The sequence below is a fragment of the Pelobates fuscus genome, chromosome 6 (assembly GCF_036172605.1).
Source record: "Pelobates fuscus isolate aPelFus1 chromosome 6, aPelFus1.pri, whole genome shotgun sequence".
NCBI lineage: Eukaryota > Metazoa > Chordata > Amphibia > Anura > Pelobatidae > Pelobates > Pelobates fuscus.
The window spans coordinates 220280869-220301968 of NC_086322.1; the positions used below are offsets into that span (position 1 = coordinate 220280869).

The following is a 21100-nucleotide window of genomic DNA, read 5'->3' on the forward strand; positions in this document are numbered from 1 at the left end:
AAGAAGGGTGGTGGGGTATGTCAACCATGAGTTAAAGTCAAATCTTAGGCATGTGGAGTGTGACGAGGAAAATGTGGACGCTTTACGGGTAGATATCTGCAAACAAAGGGAAATCAATTATTGGTTGGGATATGTTATAAACCACCTAATGTAAATATTAATGAGGAATTACAGCTGTTCGAGCAAATTGGGAAAGCTGAAAATTGGGGTAACACGTTAATTATTGGAGATTTTAATTACTCGGACATAAATTGGGATAGAGGGACTAGTATTTCAGCAAGGGGAATCAGGTTTTTGAATGTGTTAAATGACACCTTTATGTCACAACTGGTACAAGCACCAACTAGAAAGGATGCTTGTCTGGATCTCGTTATAACAAACAATGTTGATCTTTTAACCAACATTCGAGTAGGGGAGCATTTGGGAAATAGTGATCACAATATGGTAATTTTTAAAATAAACTCAAAAAAGCAAAAAGCACGTGGTTTTACTAAATCATGAAATTTTTAAAAAGCCAATTTCAATAACATTAGAGCAGCTCTACAACATATCGACTGGCATAAACTCCTTAGTGAAAAAAACACGGAGGATAAATGGAAACTATTTAAACAAATATAAGAAAAGCACATTTCTCAGTATGTACCATTGGGTAATAAATATAAAATAAACAAATTGAAACCAATGTGGCTTAGTAGAGAAGTAAAACGAGATTAAAAATAAGAAAAGGGCATTTAAATCGGACAAATCAGAGGCATACTATAGAAGATATAAGGAAGCCAATAATGATTGCAAAAAAAAGGCAATTAAAGTGGCTAAACTAGAAAATGAGAAATTGATAGCCAAAGAATGCAAAACCAACCCCAAAATCTTTTTAAAGTACATCAATTCTAAAAAACAAAAAATGAAAGTGTAGTTACACTGAAAACAGGTATGGGTCTGTTAGCTAATGAAGACCAAGAAAAGGCAGAAATTTTAAATAAAAAATGTTCTTCATTATATATTAATGAGGATCCTATGGCAAGAGATATGCAAATGTTTGCATTCTACAATGAAGTAAGTAGAAGTCTATATCAGGGTGTTGCAGTGGATGTGATCTACTTGGATTTTGCCAAGGCATTTGATATGGTTCCTCATAATAGGTTAGTCTTCAAACTAAAAGAAATTGGTCTAGATGATTTTTCTTGTTCTTGGGTAGAACATTGGCTTAAGGATAGAGTACAAAGAGTTGTCATTAATGGTAAATTTTCAGGCCATTCAGCCATTTCATTACATGGGTGGTTGGTATGACGAGCATTTTCCAACAGGATAGGGATTTTCTTAGGGGTAAGGGCTGCCCACAAAGGCACAATAGGGAAAGCTATTCATTCCACAGTCCTCCCAAACATCTATCCCCCACCCGGCGAAGAAGTGTGATGTCAGTGAAAGAGGAGAGATCCTCGGCACTGGAAAGGAAGGTGAGTTTTAGCTTAGAAACATAGAATGAGACGGCAGATAAGAACCATTTGGCCCATCTAGTCTGCCCAATTATCAAAATACTTTCATTAGTCCCTGGCCTTATCTTAAGTCTAGGATAGCCTTATGCCTATCCCATGTATGCTTAAACTCTCTCACTGTGTTAACCTCTACCACATCAGCTGGAAGACTATTCCATGCATCCACTACCCTCTCAGTAAAGTAATACTTCCTGAAATTATTTTTAAATATTTGCACCTCTAATTTAAGACTATGTCCTCTTGTTGTGGTAGTATATAATATAGTCTCCTCCATTAGTGTGTTGATTCCCTTTATGTATTCAAATGTTTCTATCATATTCCCCCCTGTCTCGGCTTTCCTCCAAGCTATACATGTTAAGATCCTTTAACCTTTCCTGGTAAGTTTTATCCTGCAATCCATAAACCAGTTTAGTAGCCCTTCTCTGAACTCTTTCCAAAGGAAGTTAATTTATTTAATGGGAGGCAGGATAAAAAGGGTTCTTCTAGCCGAGTAACACCAACTCATTCAATATTTTTTCAGGCAGAAATTATTCTTCTTGTACAGGACTTGCTCATATTTCAGAAAGTATGATGGTTCTAAGGACACTCTTTTCAAAGGGTTGCTTGTCTGCAACTTCAAAGAAATAATAGATTATAAAGAAGTTATAAACCACAACCAGAAGGCTGAGTGAACATGTTAAGATCATTCTGAACTTTCACATCTTTGAAATGGTTTAGTTTCCAAGTGTACAAAACATTACACAGGATTCATATTGAACAAGACTCTTTCTGCAACACCAGAACTGCAGGCTGAGTATGTCCACAAAAACTTGAGCTAAAGACCAAAACATAACTTAGTCATCATTGAGGTTTTCTCTTCAATATCCCCCCCTTTTCCGTTTTCCATGATACAATGAAATAAGTTCATCTCTGGATACACGGAAAAAGTCAAAACTCTCTAAATAAAGCAACAATTCAAAAAGTGATTTCAACATCGGTCTTAAAAACCAAAACAAAGCAGAATCAGCCTGTGTTTCTATGCATTTCACTATAAAATAGCTCCCCAGGAGCCAAAATAAGTAAAACATGTAAAGAAGTTGACATGCAAATCTCGAAGATGGATGGGTTTCTTTAGGGTTACATGGCTTAAAAACTAAACTTTACTAAAGCCATAAAGCTTTATGGGGAATACTCTTCTAAAACTGTAATGGACACTCATCCAATGAATGATGTAGAAAATTTATATCAAAGAAACCAAAAGGACTGTGGGTGTCAGGGGAGCACAGGTAAGAGAGTCATACTGTTCGCAAAATAAGTGGACTACTGACCATGGGACAGTGCCAACGGTCTATAGTGGTTAAGGTGCTTAGAGTATTACTTTAAATTAAAATCACAAGTTTCTGCAGGGCCAATCGTGATGATCCCTCTCTGTTAGTTTATTCCATATAACTCTTCACAGCACAGGTGTATGGGACATTTAGTTTAGCACTTTACCACACCAGAAGTATATAGAATATGCACTCGTCACCAGTTCCATTCATCAAATACATATGAATGAGATGAAGGGAACTGCTGCCTAAGAGCAACCACACTACAGCTTCAATCACCTTGCTGAAAGCAGGTTTAAGTAATGCAAACAGATGCAAGCATGCACATCAGTTCAGATGTCTTCACAGTAAGCAGTGATGAAGTCTATTATTAATTATTATTATTATTATTATAAGTGGAGACTTTTATGGAATACTATATAATGAGCGCATGTAGAAGTGACAACTCTTGATGAAGGTGTAGGCTAATGGATGAAGTGATTTCTGAAAATCACTGCAGTTAGAAGCAACTATAAAACCAGTTTAGTGAGTCAGGAAAGTGGATCAACCTGAACCATAAACATGGCAACAATCATGGGAATGTATGGTGCTTAGAATATATGTTTAAATGTGCACACAAAAATAAAAAAAAATTTAAAAAAAAGTCATAATGTCCATTACATTTGAACAAAAACAGAAAAGATCTATGCATATTTTATTGGTAACATGCATTTTGACTGATATATTACATTTTAGTTTTTTTCTCTTCTGCTTCTAGATTATATTAAATGTTGCATGTACTGTATAGAAAACAAAATGAAAATATAATAGCAGTTAGTGACATTATGTTGTATATACATTAAAACCTGCAAAACTGGATATTCGGCAGAGGAAAAAAGTATTTAAAGTACATGCTGTTTTTTTTAAACTTTTTTCTTCCACGGTGACTCAGTCTCAAGGGGAACGAATTTAGCCTACTGGAGCAAAAATTGTAACCACACTAATAATATTGTAAAATAAAAAAAAAATGAGTAATGGGTAAGTAGATCATTTGGAAAAACTGTATCACCAATGCCTTTTAAAAAGACTATTTTCAAATGCCAAGTAGTAAGCATTGCTGAATATCAGATCTTTTACTTAGGATGATGTTAAAGGGACATTCCTGCTTATGCAACTTGAAATGACCAATGAGCAAGAAGCTCCTCTCTTTATCAGCTATTTAAAGCTGGCCCCCCTACAAATCGGCACAACTAAAAAAAATCCACTGTGTTTCGTTAATTTTATGTGCTATGTTTGTGCCATAAAATTAAGCTTTGTGCTTTTAATTATTAAAGGGACACTGTAGGCACACAGACCACTTCAGTTCATTGAAGTGTTCTGGGTGCAAACTCTCATCACCCTTAACCGTGAGCATGTAATGATTGCAGTTTTTATAAACTGCAATAATTACCTGCTAGGGTTAATTCCTCTTTTAGTGGCTGTCTACCAGACAGCCACAAGAGGGACTTCCGGGTTGATAGGTGACTTTTGGTCGCCTAAACGACACTGGACGTCCTCACGCTATGCATGAGGACTTCCAGTGTCACCGGAATCCCCATAGGAGGAGCATTGAATAATGCTTTCCTATGGGAGAATCCTAATGCGAGCGTGGCCACTGCCACGCATGCGCATTAGGTCTCCCCTGCTGGATGACGTTGGCTGGAGAAGAGCATGGGCGGAGCTGAGACAGTGCCGACGAGGGGGGGGGGGCAGGCACCCTTGACAAGGAGAAGCTCTAGTGCCAGGAAAATGACTATAGCAAATATCTTTTGAGCTATTACCGATTAAACTAAAGTCACCCAGCCCCCCTACAATTGCCAAAAGACAAGAAACCTGGCTGGTTGGTTAGCAATGCATTTGCACTGGTTTGTGCTGTTTAACTCTATGTTCTATCCAATTTAGTTTTTGAGTTAACGATTTAATAAAGGTCAAAAAAGGTCATCCAGCCCCCCCCTACAACAACCAAAAACACATGAAACCGGGCTGGTTAGTTAGTGCTGCATTTATGGTATTAACATATTTTATTTGTGTCGTTTATTTGGAACGGTCTGATTTCTTACCTAGGGTCCACTTGGGCAGAGTAAGTTTTAGTGGTTATGGTGCTTGGAGTATTCCTTTCAAGATCACAATGTTAATATTTAACTTAATAATCCATTGTACATTTGTTTTTATTTGAGAGGGCAGCAATCATTGAAATCGCATTACCATTTTTAAAACTCATGGTCACTGAAAAAAAAAATGTTTCTACAGAGAGTAGGTGGTGACAGGCCAACCACAACCTGCAATTTACAAAATACATTTTCCATTGTAAATTAAAAAAGCAAAAGGTTCTGTTAACACTGACAATGTTGTGTTCCCAATAGAACTCTAAAATTACTGATTGCAAGGAAAAAGGCATTCAGGTTTATAAAATTAATAAATAAAATTAAAAAAAAAAGTGAACTATAAAATGTAAAGGGAAAAAAAAAATAAAGAAAACATTACATGCACGAGTTTGAAAGAGTTTCACTTTAAATACAAAAGCACAAAAAGATCTGGAAAATAAGGAAGGATGCACAAAAGCATAAAACCAAATAGCTTTAAATGTAGAAGCAAATTTCTAGAACAGGATAACTGTCAATAGTAAATTAAGTCAGGGTTGACAAATCTTAGGTGCCAGGTTTCGATTGTCCTGGCGGCTGGGTGTTTGTGGACCCATTCAGCGGCTGGAGTGGAGGCGGGCGGTGGGGGAGCTGTGATCTTTCTGCTCTTCGTGCTCTGTTCCCTTGCACGCCCTGCTGTGATACCAGGAACTGGATATGAAGTCAGTCCAGCCCAGTCATCACTAAACAGCGTGCCAAGGAGCAGAGCAAGAAGAGCTACAGCAGCCACACTAGACCCTAGGGAAATTACCCACTCCAGCTCTCCCAAAGGTAGGGAGGCAAAGTGGACTAAAATTTAAAGTAAAAATAATTTGTGCATGTATGAGAAAATGTGTGTCAGCAAATGAGTGTCTCTTTAGGTGAACGGCTACCTCCGATCGTATGGCAAAAGGGTTTTTTCCCCACACCATGCCGCTCTTGCTGCGGCTGGTCCTGCCTCTACTGCAGAGATAATCAATCTTGATTAATTCAACCAATCCAATGCTTTCGGAGGCTATTGTGCAAGCGAGACAAAACAGCGTTGCGCCAATCAGTATCTCCTGATAGAGATACATTGAATTTAAGTCTCTATTGAGAAATTCAGCGCCTTCATGTTGAGCATGGAGACACTGAATGTAGGTACTGCACACTGTGCAACACTGACCCAGGAAGCATCTCTAGTTGTTGTCTGAGTGACTGTCACTAGAGGTGTTGCTAGTCAGCAATGTAAATGTCTCTAAAAAGGCAGGGTTTACACTGAAAAGCTTGCAGGGCCAGGCTATAGACACGAGAACAACTACATTAAGCTTTAGTGGTTCTGGTGACTATAGTGTCTCTTTAAGAATTGTATTTTTTTTGTTGAAAATAAAAGCTTTGATAGTTTAAAAAAAAAAAAAAATAGCTTCTAACTTTTTTAGCTGGCTCCTCGATTCCTAGCAAATTTGTCAAGCCCTGATTTAAGGGGATGATTTTTTTAAACATGAGCTTACTAAGTGTAACAAAGTTTTAAAAACGGTTATTTGTAGTCTACAAATAACAGTCTTTAAAACTTTGTTAAGCTTATTAAGCTCACGTTAGCTAACTTACAAAACTGACAAAGTGATCGATTAATCGGAGTACGTACACGCCTTACAAGCCTGCTTACTGCTTACTGCTTACAAGCCTGCTTACTGCTTCCAAGCCTGCTTACTGCTTCCAAGCCTGCTTACTGCTTTAAAGTAAACTTTAAGAGCACCTTCTATCCCAGCTGTTTATACATAAAAATGCCAATTTAGAACTAGCAGACAAAATACTGATCAAGGGAAAGGCAGATAATATATTAACAATTAAATTGTTTAGTTTCATACCTCTCATTGAAATCCATTGAATGAAAGGTCTATAAGAACCCTGGCTTTTACAGACATGGTGTCCGTGTGAACTAATTTCTTCTCCTAGCTATCTGCCTGTCAAAGCTCTCTGCAATCTGTCCTGCTCAGACCCGGAGGTATGTTGGCCAACAGGTGAATCAAACCTTCCCCCATGTACAAATTGAGTCCTACGCTAAACCATCACAAAATGGATAAATAAATAAAAAATTAAAAAGGAACTGTAATATTTTCATCTTGTCAAAAAAATATTCATCTATGCATCATCATATATCACCTAAAATATATGTATACGTGGTGTTGATTATTTATAAATCTATTCAACATTTTTTTTTTTTTTTTTTAAACATGTAAAATATGTAAAACGAGTCATGACCACAAAGCATAATCCAGGAATTCAGAGAGTCATTTTTCATTTTCTGCACAGTGATGTGGGACCTGTTCTGAAAGTCGCTGAATTTGATTGGCTGCTGACCTCACATGGTTTCTGCAGTCTTGTCTTTATTAGCAGTAATAATTATATTAGGCAATGTACATGTGTAATGCAAGCCAGCAGCTGCAAATGTCAGGAAGGTATAGTCATGCATAAAAATAGATATTAATTCACATGATGAAACAATAAGACCTTGAGTATGTGTTTCAAATGTACGTACCAAGTCTTAAATACGAAACGGAAAGAACTAAAACAGATCTGTCTGCCCGTCTCCCGTTGGCCTTTGGTCTGTATTTTGAAAAATATGCTTAATTTGAAAGAGAATATGAATATTTAAAAATTAATTTTTTATGGTCTCTTTGAAAATAAATATACATATATAGTAAGATAGATAGACAAACGTTCAATTCGTTATGCGCATACAATATCATTTATGGGCACAGCCATTTTAAAAACCTGAAGATGGAAGCACCTAGAAAGAACACCAGTAAATAAAGCTGGTTCCTGGGATATGAAAATGGTTAGGGGGCAACGGGGGCACAGATGCAAGCAGTACCATCAGTTTGGTGGCATCCACTTTAAGAAGGGGAATTGAAGAATTTAAATCTGAAAAATGTATAAAAATAGCTACAAAAATAAAATATATATATAAATAATTTGTTTAGAAAAAAGTATAAAAAGAGTGGACTGGACAGGGCTATACAAATATATACAGGACCAGTACAAACATTGTATTAGTGCTTTATTGGAGAACGATATAAGGATAATTTGCAAGCTTTCAGGACACTAATGTGCTGAATGGACAATAACGTGCAAGCTTTCAGGACTTGTCTGTTGAATGTGGCTTTATACACAGCATAATGCAGTGGTTCCCAAACAAGTCCTCATGGTCCACCAGCAATCCTGGATAATTATTATATAGCGTCATCAAATTCCGTAGCGCTGTACAATGGAAGCAATGTATTTTCTGGTTTTATTCCAATGGAGATATGACCAAATCTGGACTGTTATTGGGTCTTGAGGACTGGTTTGGGAAACACTGGTATAGAGGAAAAATTAAAAATAAATTACAAAAACACACGATAATAGGTTGAAACAGTTTATGAGGGAAAATTATCAATATACCTTTAATGATTCCAAACTATGTGTGAAGTTATGTTTTGGTTAGTGTCAGAATCTCCTTATCTTTTATATATGGAGGGCAATTAATACAAGCGACAGCTCTGTGGGGATATGCATGACCCCCATTTGGCCTCTGTGTCAGTTATAGAGAGCTCAATATATGGTAGTATAGGCACCCATGAACCCCTGGCTTATTATTAACCCAAAATTCGGAGCATAAAAATACATTTCTAAACGTGACTTCTCAGACTTCCCACAGACTTCTTTCAGTCTGTGATTTAAAGTTGCCCTTTAGTATGGACAATTTCATTTCCTAAAGGCTGTGGCCTGGGCTGATGAAATGTTTGCCCACAAAAGTGTAATTGTCTTGGTTGTCCTCTAGAATGTAAGCTCATTGAGCAGGGCCCTCCACCCCTCTGTTCCTGTACGTCCAGTTGTCTGGTTACAATTACATGTCTGTTAGTCCACCCATTGTACAGCGCTACAGAATCGGATTGTGCTATATAAATAAGAATAAATAATAATTGTATAGTGATACAAGTTCATTCAACATCTTTGCAGTTGGTGCACATTATGATGTACGGTAGGTTTGTTGAGGCGAAGGTGAAGGACCCTCGAATTCTTGATTCCTTCTGTTTGTTGGGTGGTTGAATTATTTAAATGAGAATGTGTTATCAGGTCTTGAACATTTTATGCGCATAGAAGAACCTGCTTGTGTTGTTGGGCTCTGTCAGATGTCTAAATTTTAAAAATAATAATTGGTTTAGAGATCACCTGTGTGAGAGAATTGGTGGTTTTGTAAACACTGCTTTCAGTATGTGGTCTCTGTGGAGGATAGGTTGCAGCTATTTTTCCTTAAAGGGACACTATAGCCTCCCAGGCCACTCAATCTCAATTAACTAGCCATAACAACTCAGCCATCTGTATAAAGCGCTCAATGGGTAGGTTGTGTTGGTCTAAGAATTATTTGTCTATATAGTCTATGTTGCTATGTAACTATGCCCACAACTAACAATATATGTAGGCATGGCAACCACATGAAACTTCACTTGTAAGTTATAGTCTAAAATTGTAACTTTTTTAGATGGGTTAAGCTGTATCAGTTGACATATGCATAGCTATACTTACTAACATGGTTATGTAGAATAGTGCAATAATAGAAAAAAAAATGTCTAAACACAAAGAAATTGCCATATAATCTAATGGAGTAGTACTGATTGCTACACTTTTGAAACTTTGGTCTAGCATTGCTCTTTTTTACTCAAAGGGACACTATAGACACCAGAACAACTACAGCTTATTGAATTTGTTCAGGTGAGTAGAATCATTACCTTCAGGCCTTTTGCTGTAAACACTGTCTTTTTAGAGAAAATGCAGTGTTTACATTACAGCCTAGTGATAACTTCACTGGCCACTCCTCAGATAGCTGTTAGAGATCCTTCCTGGGTCATGGCTGCCTAAAATGCATCCAAACATTCAGTGTCTCCTCCCTCTGCATGCAGACACTGAACTTTCCTCAGAGATTCATTGATTCAATTCATCTCTAGGAGGAGATGCTGATTGGCCAGGGCTGTGTTTGAATCATGCTGGTTCTGCCCCTGATCTGCCTCTTTGTCAGTCTCAGCCAATCCTATGGGAAAGCACTGTGACTGGATCAGGCCACCACTTCTAATGATGTCAGCAGACTGCTTGTTTTTCTGAGTCTAACAGAATGCAGAGTTACAGCTTCAGGCTTGAATACAGTAAGATTTTGCTATATTTATGGAGGCATGAGGGGCCCAGGGGGGCTAGATGGTGGTTTTAACACTTTAGGGTCAGGAATACACGTTTGTGTTCCTGACCCTATAGTGATCCTTTAATACCAGTAGTATTTCTTCATCAATACTCAAGCTCTGCATTTAACATTCTGACGCAAATCCCACAACTCTCAGGTACTGACTGAAGCTTGAAAGATACTCCACCTCATTTATTCTTGCATTACTACCATATTATCATGTGTTACTATATAATTGTTACCATTTATACCTGTAATGTGCCACTGTAATTTTCTGTGCATGCAGTTTGTATTATTGTCATTTCATGTTTCTGACCAATATTCCATGTACACAGTTATTCATATTTTGGGTGATAGGATTTGGTAGCTAAACTTTTCAATTGTATACAACACATGGCTGCTCTACACCTTCTCTTCCCCCCTCCCCCAAAATGTATAGCATGCTCCCTCAGCTGTTTAAGATTCTCACCCAGTTACCTCTTCATTCCCTTTACACTTTACCAATAGCTGTAACTATCTGTGAACTTCTTTTAGCCATCCCTTCCAAATTTCCACTGCTACCTGTCGTCTCCCCACTGCATCCTTTAGATTGTAAGCTCACGGGCAGTCTAGCTAAGAACTTTGCTTCAATGGCTAGATATCAGCTTATGGGCAGGGCCCTCTCTACCTTTGTATTTGTATGTCCTCCACTAATTGTACAGCGCTGCGGAATCTGCTGGCGCTTTATTAATACCAGTAACAAATAAATAGTTTCCTGTACTCAGTCCACTGTGTAGACCAAACCGGTCATAAAAAGCAATTTCAATACCTCTTTCGTTATTCCTGTATACTTTTCACAATCCTTTAGTGGTTCATTTGACAAGAAAAACAGATGCTATTCAAAAAGTATTTAACTTTTGTAATATTTCACACAAGTCTGTAGTCTTTTCGTTTGACTGAGATGGGTATTCTGTGCCCTCTATTTTAACATTCTTAACATAGTCACTCAACCCAAGGGCTAAAGCCACAAGCACTGAAAATAATTCTCTCAGCAAAACATTAAATTTATCTTTGCTAGCTTGTAAAAAGTATCTGAGAAAATGCTGCAACTAGCATTTTGCAAACTCGATTAATCAAGTTGAAGCATATAGTTTAGAATTTTAAGATTTTTGACAGCGACGTGCATTGTTGTGCACACTGGATATTAGATATAGACTAACAGGGTTATATACTAAAGTGAGAGTTGTAGGGAATTTATATTTACACCCAAAGTAACTATACTGAAAGATTAGCCAACTTGGAGTTTAAATTTTATATTTACTAGGAATTCCTAAAAAAATTATACTTCAGTGAATAACACTGCAAATTTAAATTTGGAAGTAATTGCATCATTTAAAATTAGTCTATGGCCTGAAAATAATTTAGATACTTGACCTGTTCATCTATTTTTTGACCACCTGTATATCAGCATATTCTTAATATTACACACAGGAGATCTAACATACGATCTAAAAAAGGTTTCAAGTTGTGACATCTCTACATCATGGAGCAGGCATGGCCTCCTCCGGCGTTGTTCAACCCAACTCTCCTCTATGGGAGGATCATTGGGGGAAAAAAAATGCGCATATACAGCAAGCACCGTACGCACATCCAATGCTTCACATAGGTAAGCATTGAATCAATGCTTCGCTATAGGCAGTGATTGCTAACCTTGACACCATAAATTGTTTCTGGACTACATTTCCCATGATGCACAGCTAGCTTTTAGACTCTGAAAGCTAGCCGAGCATCATGGGCAATGTAGTCCAGAAACAATTTATGGTGTAAAGGTTAGCCATCACTGCTATAGGGGCTATTACATCACATGACCGAGTTGTACTTCGTCAGTGCAGAGGAGGAGCCTCCTGTGGTTGCCAGTGACTGACAGCCACTGGAGGTGTTTTTGCTCTTTAAAAGGTAACAATAATTGCTGTTACTGATAGAATTTTTTTTTTTTAAATAGCATTGTTTTACCTTGAATGATTAAATTGACAAGACCACTGCAACCATCTCAATAAGTGGCCCGAGTGATTTTAGTGGTCCTTCAAACAATTGACATAATCAGATTTAGTCAAGCAGAGCCAGGGCACACATTGCATTTGACGAGGAAGAACAAACCATTAGAGGAGATTTATCAAAGTGGCCTGTTTTAAAAAGTGGTGTAAAGTACTAAAAGTGTGTCAATACAACATGGAAACTGAAGGGACATTCCATTTGGGTCTTCTCACCGTTTACATATTTTCACCACCTTTTTAGAACAGAACACTTTGATAAATATTTCCCACTGTTTGGTTTCTCCACCACTGCATACTATATTCGATTGCAGAAAAAGGACAGCACCAAAAAGGGAGGTGTTTAAACAGAGGTGAGGATTTCTACTCTTATATTTAAACCTCACAACACACATATTTGTCCAATGCAGAACATAAGTCAACATAATATTAATAATCATGGGATTAATAAACATGGCTGTTCCATTTTAAACTGTTCACCTTAGTATGCCTCAAAAACTGAACATGTGGATTTAATGGAATAGTTTGGCTAGAATTAGATCAAGTTGTATTATATGATTTCTGACACATATCTGGTCAAAGCCAACCAAACATATTCCAAAATTGCTACACAAAAAAAAGTACCCCTGTACTTTTGCCTTTTCATTACTAATCTCTGGCAAATTCTCTAATTTTGTATCTTTTTTTTTTTTTTTTTTTTAGAAACCTACATTCATGAAGGACATTGTATTAAAAAATGTAATATTACAAGCCTAATGCTCATTACTGCAGAATAAAAATCTGACCTCCAAGTACAGTACTACTCACATCTTATAACTGGGTAGTGTAGATGGGAAGTTACAAGGCCAAAATGCAAGACCTGCTCGGTTTAGCTTTCCAATATCCAATTTAGATTGATTAGGCCCAAGTCACCGTTGAAGCAGAATATCAGGTCACAACTACAGTTTACCCTTAAAATTGTGTGCCTTTTGTAAAAGTGCAAAACCTGGCCTATATCATATCGGCTACTTCAAGTTTTATCGAGTGGACAATTTACTGATGAGTATAGTGACCAACTAAACCCTAAAATGACCACCCAATTAACAAACCAGATGACAACACAAAAAAACAAAAAAACTACTGCAGTGATGAAAGGTCATTTTATTAAAATATAGAAGTCCAGACACCTGACCAGTCCAGACACAATGTAACACCTCTCTCTCTCTCTCTCTCTCTCTGTTAGACAATAAGATAGAAGACAGAGAGAATAGAAGGATTTAGCAAACCATTGTTTATACACAAATCAATATGACTAGCCTTTACTCTAATTGCATGGCCAAGGACATCACTGATTGACTAATATGGAGGCAGACAAAAACATCTCAAAGATGCTGATCCCAGAATGCATTGCTGCTGGCTTCAGCTGTTTACAGCATACAATTGCTGTGATATCACAGCAAATGTATTCCCAATAACAAGTAATCTGCAGCAGTCTTACGCCAATACTGGACAGGTTGGGCCAAGACTTCCAATGTAAGCATGGTAAACTGGTGGAGTGTTCACAATCACGTGGCCACCTGTATCAGTAATCATATCCTTGTATTAGCCACCACTTTTCTATCTTTGGGATATCACTCGATTATGGCTGCAGGAAGTAGCATGGTCTTTCCAATTGTGGCCAGACCTGCTTTCTGTGAGCACCTTAACCCCTTAAGGACACATGACATGTGTGACATGTCATGATTCACTTTTATTCCAGAAGTTTGGTCCAAAATGGTTTTCCTGACACTATAGTGCCCTGAGGGTGCACTATAAAACCCCTTCAGCAGCTTATCTTAATCCAGCGCCGGAATCCCTCGGCGCTGGTGACCTCTCCTCCCCCGCCGTCAGCTCTTTCTCAATGCTTTCCTATGGATGCTCTGTGTGATGGAGGCATAATATCAATAGATTCTGGCTTAACCCCAAATGTAAACAAAGCAGTTTCTCTGAAACTGCTATGTTTGCATCTGAAGGGTTAAAACCTGAGGGACCTGGCACCCAGACCACTTCATTGAGCTGAAGTGGTCTGGGTGACTATAGTGTCCCTTTAACCCCTTAAGGACACATGACATGTGTGACATGTCATGAATCCCTTTCATTCCAGAAGTTTGGTCCTTAAGGGGTTAAACAGCTGCCATTCCTGTCACAAAGAGCATAAAATAAGTGCCATAGGATTTTCTTTTATTTTTTAAGCATATAGGTGTGACAATTCTCTTTATACGATTCTAAGGTGTAGGTAGGAGTGAATAAAAGTCAGTTTAAGACATGATGCATGTCTCACTTTTTCCTGTATTCCCCCCCCCCCCCCCATCCGTCTAATTTTCACATTATATTTTGTGATCTTTTTGCCCCACATATTTCTGCAGATGGATTCTAAGGATTTCAGAAGAAAATTTGAAGTTTAGCCCCTTAAGGACCAAACTTCCGGAATAAAAGGGAATCATGACATGTCACACAAGTCATGTGTCCTTAAGGGGTTAAAGGGACACTACAGGCACCAGAACAACTTTAGCTTAAAGGACCACTCTAGGCACCCAGACCACTTCAGCTTAATGAGGTGGTCTGGGTGCCAGGTCCTTCTAGGGTTAACCCATTTTTTCATAAACATAGCAGTTTCAGAGAAACTGCTATGTTTATGAATGGGTTAAGCCTTCCCCCTATGTCCTCTAGTGGCTGTCTCATTGACAGCCGCTAGAGGCGCTTGCGTGCTTCTCACTGTGATTTTCACAGTGAGAAGACGCCAGCGTCCATAGGAAAGCATTATGAATGCTTTCCTATGTGACCGGCTGAATGCGCGCGCAGCTCTTGCCGCGCGTGCGCATTCAGCCGACGGGGAGGAGAAGAGGAGGATCGGAGGAGGAGAGCAGGAGGAGATCTCCCCGCCCAGCGCTGGAAAAAGGTAAGTTTTTACCCCTTTCCCCTTTCCAGAGCCGGGCGGGAGGGGGTCCCTGAGGGTGGGGGCACCCTCAGGGCACTCTAGTGCCAGGAAAACGAGTATGCTTTCCTGGCACTAGAGTGGTCCTTTAATGAAGCCGTTTTAGTGTATATAGATCATAACTGAAGTTTCACTGCTCAATTAACTGCCAATTAGGAGTTACATCACTTTTGTTTATGTCCATGCAGCTTTAGCCACTCCTCCCCTGGCTGTGAGGTACAATAGCTTGCATGAAAAAAAAAAAAATGGTTTCATTTTCAATCAGATGTAACTTACTTCAAATCCTTTATCTCCTGCTTTGTAAATTGAACTTTAGTTACACACAAGAGGTTCCTGTAGGGTCTACCAAGCTATTAACAGTACAGGAGATAAGAAGTTCTAAATTAAATAGAATTTGCAATAAAAGAAGTGTAAACACAAGATCTCACTTTACAGGTGTTTAGGAAGGCTGTGCAAGTCACATGCAGGGTGGTGTGACTGGGGCTGCATAAACAAACTGCAGGGGAATAATCAAAAAACCAAAACGGATTCATTAAAGAGACACTCCAGGCACCCAGACCACTTCTGCTCATTGGAGTGGTCTGGGTGCCAACTCCCACTACCCTTAACCCTGCAAGTGTAATTATTGCAGTTTTTTTTTATAAACTGCAATAATTACCTTGCAGGGCTAACTCCGCCTCTAGTGGCTGTCAACTAGACAGCCATTAGAGGTCACTTCCTCCTTCATAGCACAGATTATCTGTGCTAGAGCGTCGCTGGACGTCCTCACGCTGTGTGAGGACCTCCAGCGTCTCTCATTTCCTCATAGGAAAGCATTGAAAATGTTTTTCAATGCTTTCCTATGGGGAGCGCTAATGCGCATGCACGGCATTGCCGCGCATGCGCATTAGGTCTCCTCGGCCGGTGGGCGGGATCAGTCTCGCCCACCAGCCGACGGAGACAGTAGGAGGAGACAGCGACGAGGGACATCATCGCTGCCTCAGGTAAGTGACTGAAGGGGTTTTCACCCCTTCAGCAACTGGGGATTGGTGGGTGGGAGGGAGAGGGTACCTTTAAACTAGCTATTTTGGTGACTTTAGTGTACCTTTAATACAATGTGCGGTTCAGATGTGTTTGGATATTAAGGGGAACTAGCAACCACATACTGCCGAACAGATCTACTAGTGGGACTTGTATTCCTTCAATTAGAGGTTATTTATTGCCCTTCATATGCAACGTTTTTTGTGGCCTAATAATTTACAGAACATTATGGTGACAACCCAAAGCAGCAAGTAGGCTTACAGTATATGACATGCATAGTTACATAGTTACATAGCTGAAAAGAGACTTGCATCCTTCAAGTTCAGCCTTCCTCACATTTGTTTTTTGCTGTTGATCCAAAAGAAGGCAAAAAATCCAGTTTGAAGCACTTCCAATTTTGCAACAAGCTAGGAAAAACGTCCTTCTTGACCCCAGAATGGCAGTCAGATTTATCCTTGGTTTAAGCAGTTATTAACCTACATTAAAAGATTATATCCTTGAATATTCTGTTTTTTCAAGTATGCATCTAGTAGCTGTTTGTACATCTGTATGGACTCTGCTAAAACCACTTCTTCAGGCAGAGAATTCCACATCCTGATTGTTCTTACAGTAAAAAAACCTTTCCTTTGCCTTAGATGAAATCTTTCTTCCAGTCTAAACACATGACCTTGTGTCCTATGTAAAGTCCGGTTTGTGAATAGATTTCCACACAATAGTTTGTATTGTCCCCGAATATATTTGTATAATGTTATATCCCCTCTCAGGCGACGTTTTTCTAAACTAAATAGGTTTAAAATTTGTTAACCTTTCTTCATAGCGGATATGTTCCATTCCTTTTATTAATTTTGTAGCCCGCCTCTGCACTTTTTCAAGTGCCATAATATCCTTCTTTAGAACAGGTGCCCAAAATTGCACAGCATATTCAATATGTGGTCTTACCAGATGATTTGTAAAGAGGCAAAATGATATTCTCGTCCTGAGAATGAATGCCCTTTTTCATGCATGACAATACCTTACTGGCCTTGGCCACTGCTGATTGACATTGCACATTGTTGCATAGTTTGTTGTCTATAACAATTCCCAAGTCCTTTTCGTGTGGTGTTATCCCTAATTCGCTTCCATTAAGGGTATACGTTGCTTGTGTATTCTTTACACCAAAGTGCATAACTTTGCATTTTTCAACATTAAATTTCATCTGCCATTTGAGTGCCCAGTCCATCTAAATCCCTCTGCAGCAAAGTAATATCTTGCTCACATTGTATTATTTTACAAAGTTTTGTGTCATCTGCAAACACTGAAACATGACTTTCAATGCGGTCTTCAAGATCATTTATAAACATGTTAAATAGAAGGGGTCCCAGAACAGACCCCTGAGGGACACCACTTGCCACCTCTGTCCAGCTTGAAAATTTACCATTAATGACAACTCTTTGTACTTCTATTTTATGTAAGGAATACAGTAATGGGGTTCCTCTCATTATAACCTATGCAATCATTAATGTTACTTGCATTAAACTGAATCAAATTTAAAATACAATGTAAATCCTTGATGCCAGTACCTGTGTTTGCACGTTAAAAGGAACACATGAATAAATGTATTACATTTTAACGTGAGATGCTTCATTTTTATAATCTTTATTCAAGACCCTGAATAATAAAAAAAAAAAAAATTAAATAGCAATTAAAAATGTACATATAATCCGATCAACTGCTGCTCCACCCTCAATGAGATAATCCAATGCTTCTCACATGCTTCTATAGTGCATGCACGGCGATTTCCACACGCTGATGTTTCTCATTGAGTAAGTATCCAATCCAATTGTTCTCTGTGAGAAGTTTCAGCTGGATTTGGCAACATTATGTTGTGCATCATGATGGCAAACATGAGAACCTTTAAATTTCCGAAGGTCTTAAAGAGGAAATGTCTCGTTGTCTGACAACGACTAGAAACATGTTCTTGGACAAATGTAAATAATGCTGTGTTTTACAATGGCAGAGACAGAGATTACGTAATTTAAATATTTAATAAATAATACAACAAAACTTGTGAATTTTTTCAGACAAAGCTACAGTCATCCTATGGGACAACAGATTGTGATGCACTATATCTTTCTAATTGTAGAAGTACTATAGCTCCCATAATTCTCTGGTAAATTCGAGTGTATGCTGAGGCTAAACTTCTGAGAGTAGCAATCCAACACAAATTTGAGAGATTAGGTTCACATTCAACATTTCACAAAAAAAAAAAAATAAAAAAAAAAAAAAATAAGAGTTTTGTATCTCATTGCATTCCTGTGCAAACCCAAAACCCTTCAGCATTATTTTGAACGATTGGTACATGAGGCCCACCATAATCTCCTGTTTGAAGAGCAAGTTTCACAAATTGGGAGCATTCCGGAACCCTATAACACTCCAATCTAACAAATAGTCATATTTTTGCACAAGTAGCCTGAAAGCATAGCATATCACATCAAAGACATACATGTCTACATGGCTTATATGTTTCAGTAGAAGTTATAAAAGGATTTGTTTTATTGAATTATTATTAAAACCCATTCTATTATATGATGATTTCATACAGGAAATCCAGGAAATTTCTTTCCAGATATCACATGGGCCAAACATGTTACATGATCAATACACCTCAGCAGATTCCTGGAGAGGTCATGTGAATGCTGTAATGTACTGCAAAGCAATACTGTACTTTGGAACTGAAACACATGCACATACTATGTACTGGGGGGGAGGAGGTTGTAACTAAAAGTGTGAACAGTCTGGATTTCAAAGTAAATTTAAAGCCATAATAGCGGCATAGTACCAGGAAACATAGTTGAGTTGGCAAGTGTTCAATTTGGCTATTTTAGTCAAAAATTGTAAATTAATTTGGATTTACACTTCAGTAATTAACTATGACAGATTAACCTCTTCAGTACCGTTGGCATGTCAGGAGTGTCACTATCACAAAGGATTTGACTGATAACACCTTGGTCTTTAGAGACTTCAGTTAGTAAACATCAACCAGCATCCTACAATTTAACTAATTCCAGTTTTAGTGCTAGTCACCTGCAAGTCTTATTACTGCTCACAATTGCAAAACCGAATAGTAAACACAGAAGATACTAGTATTAATTTAGTATGAGGGAAAAAAAAATTTAAATATTGAATTAGAAGAGTACATAGATATGAAGCCAAAGCTGGTAAAATTAAAATATCAAAAATAATAAGAGAGAAATGGCAAGCAGAGCCAAATTTGACACAATAGCATGTAAAAACACAAACAGAAAATGGAAATAAATCCATACTAGCCTATTTTTATGACAGCAACACATCCATTCAGCCCTACCATGAGCATATTTAGCACCTGCCCTGCCACCATGCCATAATCACTCCCTGCCCTTTGGGGCAGTATATTGGTGCAGGGGTGGGTGAGGGAATTGACTGTCACCCAGGAGTACCCATTTGTCATCGTAAACGTAGACATGAAAGGGTTAAGAGGTATAACCACTCCTCATCATGGAGCTTTTTAGGCTAACTATAAAAAGAAATTCTATTAGGTCCAGTGTACATAAAGGCATTAAGAACATCTAAATTGTCATGAGATTTCAAGTCACCAGGGACAGATTGAAGTAATCCCTTTTGTGCAATAGCGTTCAGTCCTTATTGTGCAATACTAGAATTTGTAACAGTGGAAATGTATCAACCAAAAACATAAAATTAAAAATATATATTAGAATACAAGGAGGGGGGTGTTTAAATATCCATGCTCACTGATTACAGTTAGACCATGACATTGTTCTTTTCTTTAATACCTGTTCAAGGGTCATGCACAAAGCACACAATACTGTGTAACTGTTTGTCTTCACTGTACACACAGAAGCATATCATACATGATCCATCTGCACACACAAAAGCTAACCAGTGAAGATACCCAGCCACCCATTACCATGCAATTGTACTGCTATGGTGGGGCTGCTGTAGAATACATGCCAGGCCTCTCAGCAAGCAGGGAGGGTTAAAAAGGGCCCATTATGCACAAAATGCTTGTCTTGCTAGTGACTGATTTAAATAAATCAAATCTTTCCAGTGCTGGATATTAGCTGATGGCTGCTAGCCCTTCCTCCTCCCCTATAGCCAAAATACAGCACACTCACCGTTTTGCAGGCAGCAAAGAGTGCAGGATGAAGCTATTTTATCCACACTGCTTTGATTTATTTCCTTCCCATTATGATCTCTGCTGGTATAACCATTTAAACCAATCCTTTTGTTGTTTGGAGAGGGGTGTTGTTCCAGGTAATCCAAAAGGGTAAAATTAAAATAATAAATACAAAAACTACAGAGATAAAAATTAATAATAATAAGAAGAAGTACTGTGCAATCAAGTCTCCACAATGTCAGGTCTGCTGTGAAGGGAGAGAAATGCAGGAGGTGATTGAGGGCAGTGAGCCTGGGGATTGTGTTGTGTGCCCTGTTGGCTCCCTGGCACTGCTATGGCCACCTTGCAGGGACAGATGTGCCAGCTGATGCTGATGCTGTGTGCTTGCTCTGATCCCTGCTCCTTCCATCAATGTTGACCGGCAGGGCCAGTCTGACCATTCCGGAAAGTCAGGAGTTGTTGCTGTTTCCAGCAGCTGCTGGTGGCCATTTTTAATCTTTATTCCTCCTCCCTCTTCCTGACTCACTCCGAGATCTTCCCTCTCCTTCCCTTCCCCCTGCTGCTCTGTCTCTTGCTGTGATGACAGTGCCTGTCTCTTCTTTCTTTCTTTCTTTCTTTCCTTTTTTTTTTTTTAACCCCGTTTATATCTTTCTCCTCATAAATGTAGATCAGTTTTATTCTACATTCTATTCTTAATTCACTTCATTTTATTCTACATTCTAAAATTCCATTTGTTTTTAGTTTGTCTTATACTGCATTATATTTTTGTCATTTATATGTCTTTATTTATTTGTCATTGTTTCCTTTCCCCC

General features: G+C 38.4%; 1 protein-coding gene across 4 annotated transcripts in view; it reads right to left on the reverse strand.

Annotated features, from left to right (window-relative positions):
- The window catches only part of WDFY3 (WD repeat and FYVE domain containing 3), a 297453-nt gene extending 276679 nt beyond the window's left edge, over window positions 1–20774 (reverse strand). For all 4 annotated transcript variants that reach the window (XM_063458757.1, XM_063458760.1, XM_063458758.1 and 1 more), the window contains exon 1: window positions 20287–20774. The gene's annotated coding sequence lies outside the window, so the exon portion shown is untranslated. The remainder of the gene's footprint in view (window positions 1–20286) is intronic.
- Window positions 20775–21100: the final 326 nt, after the last annotated feature.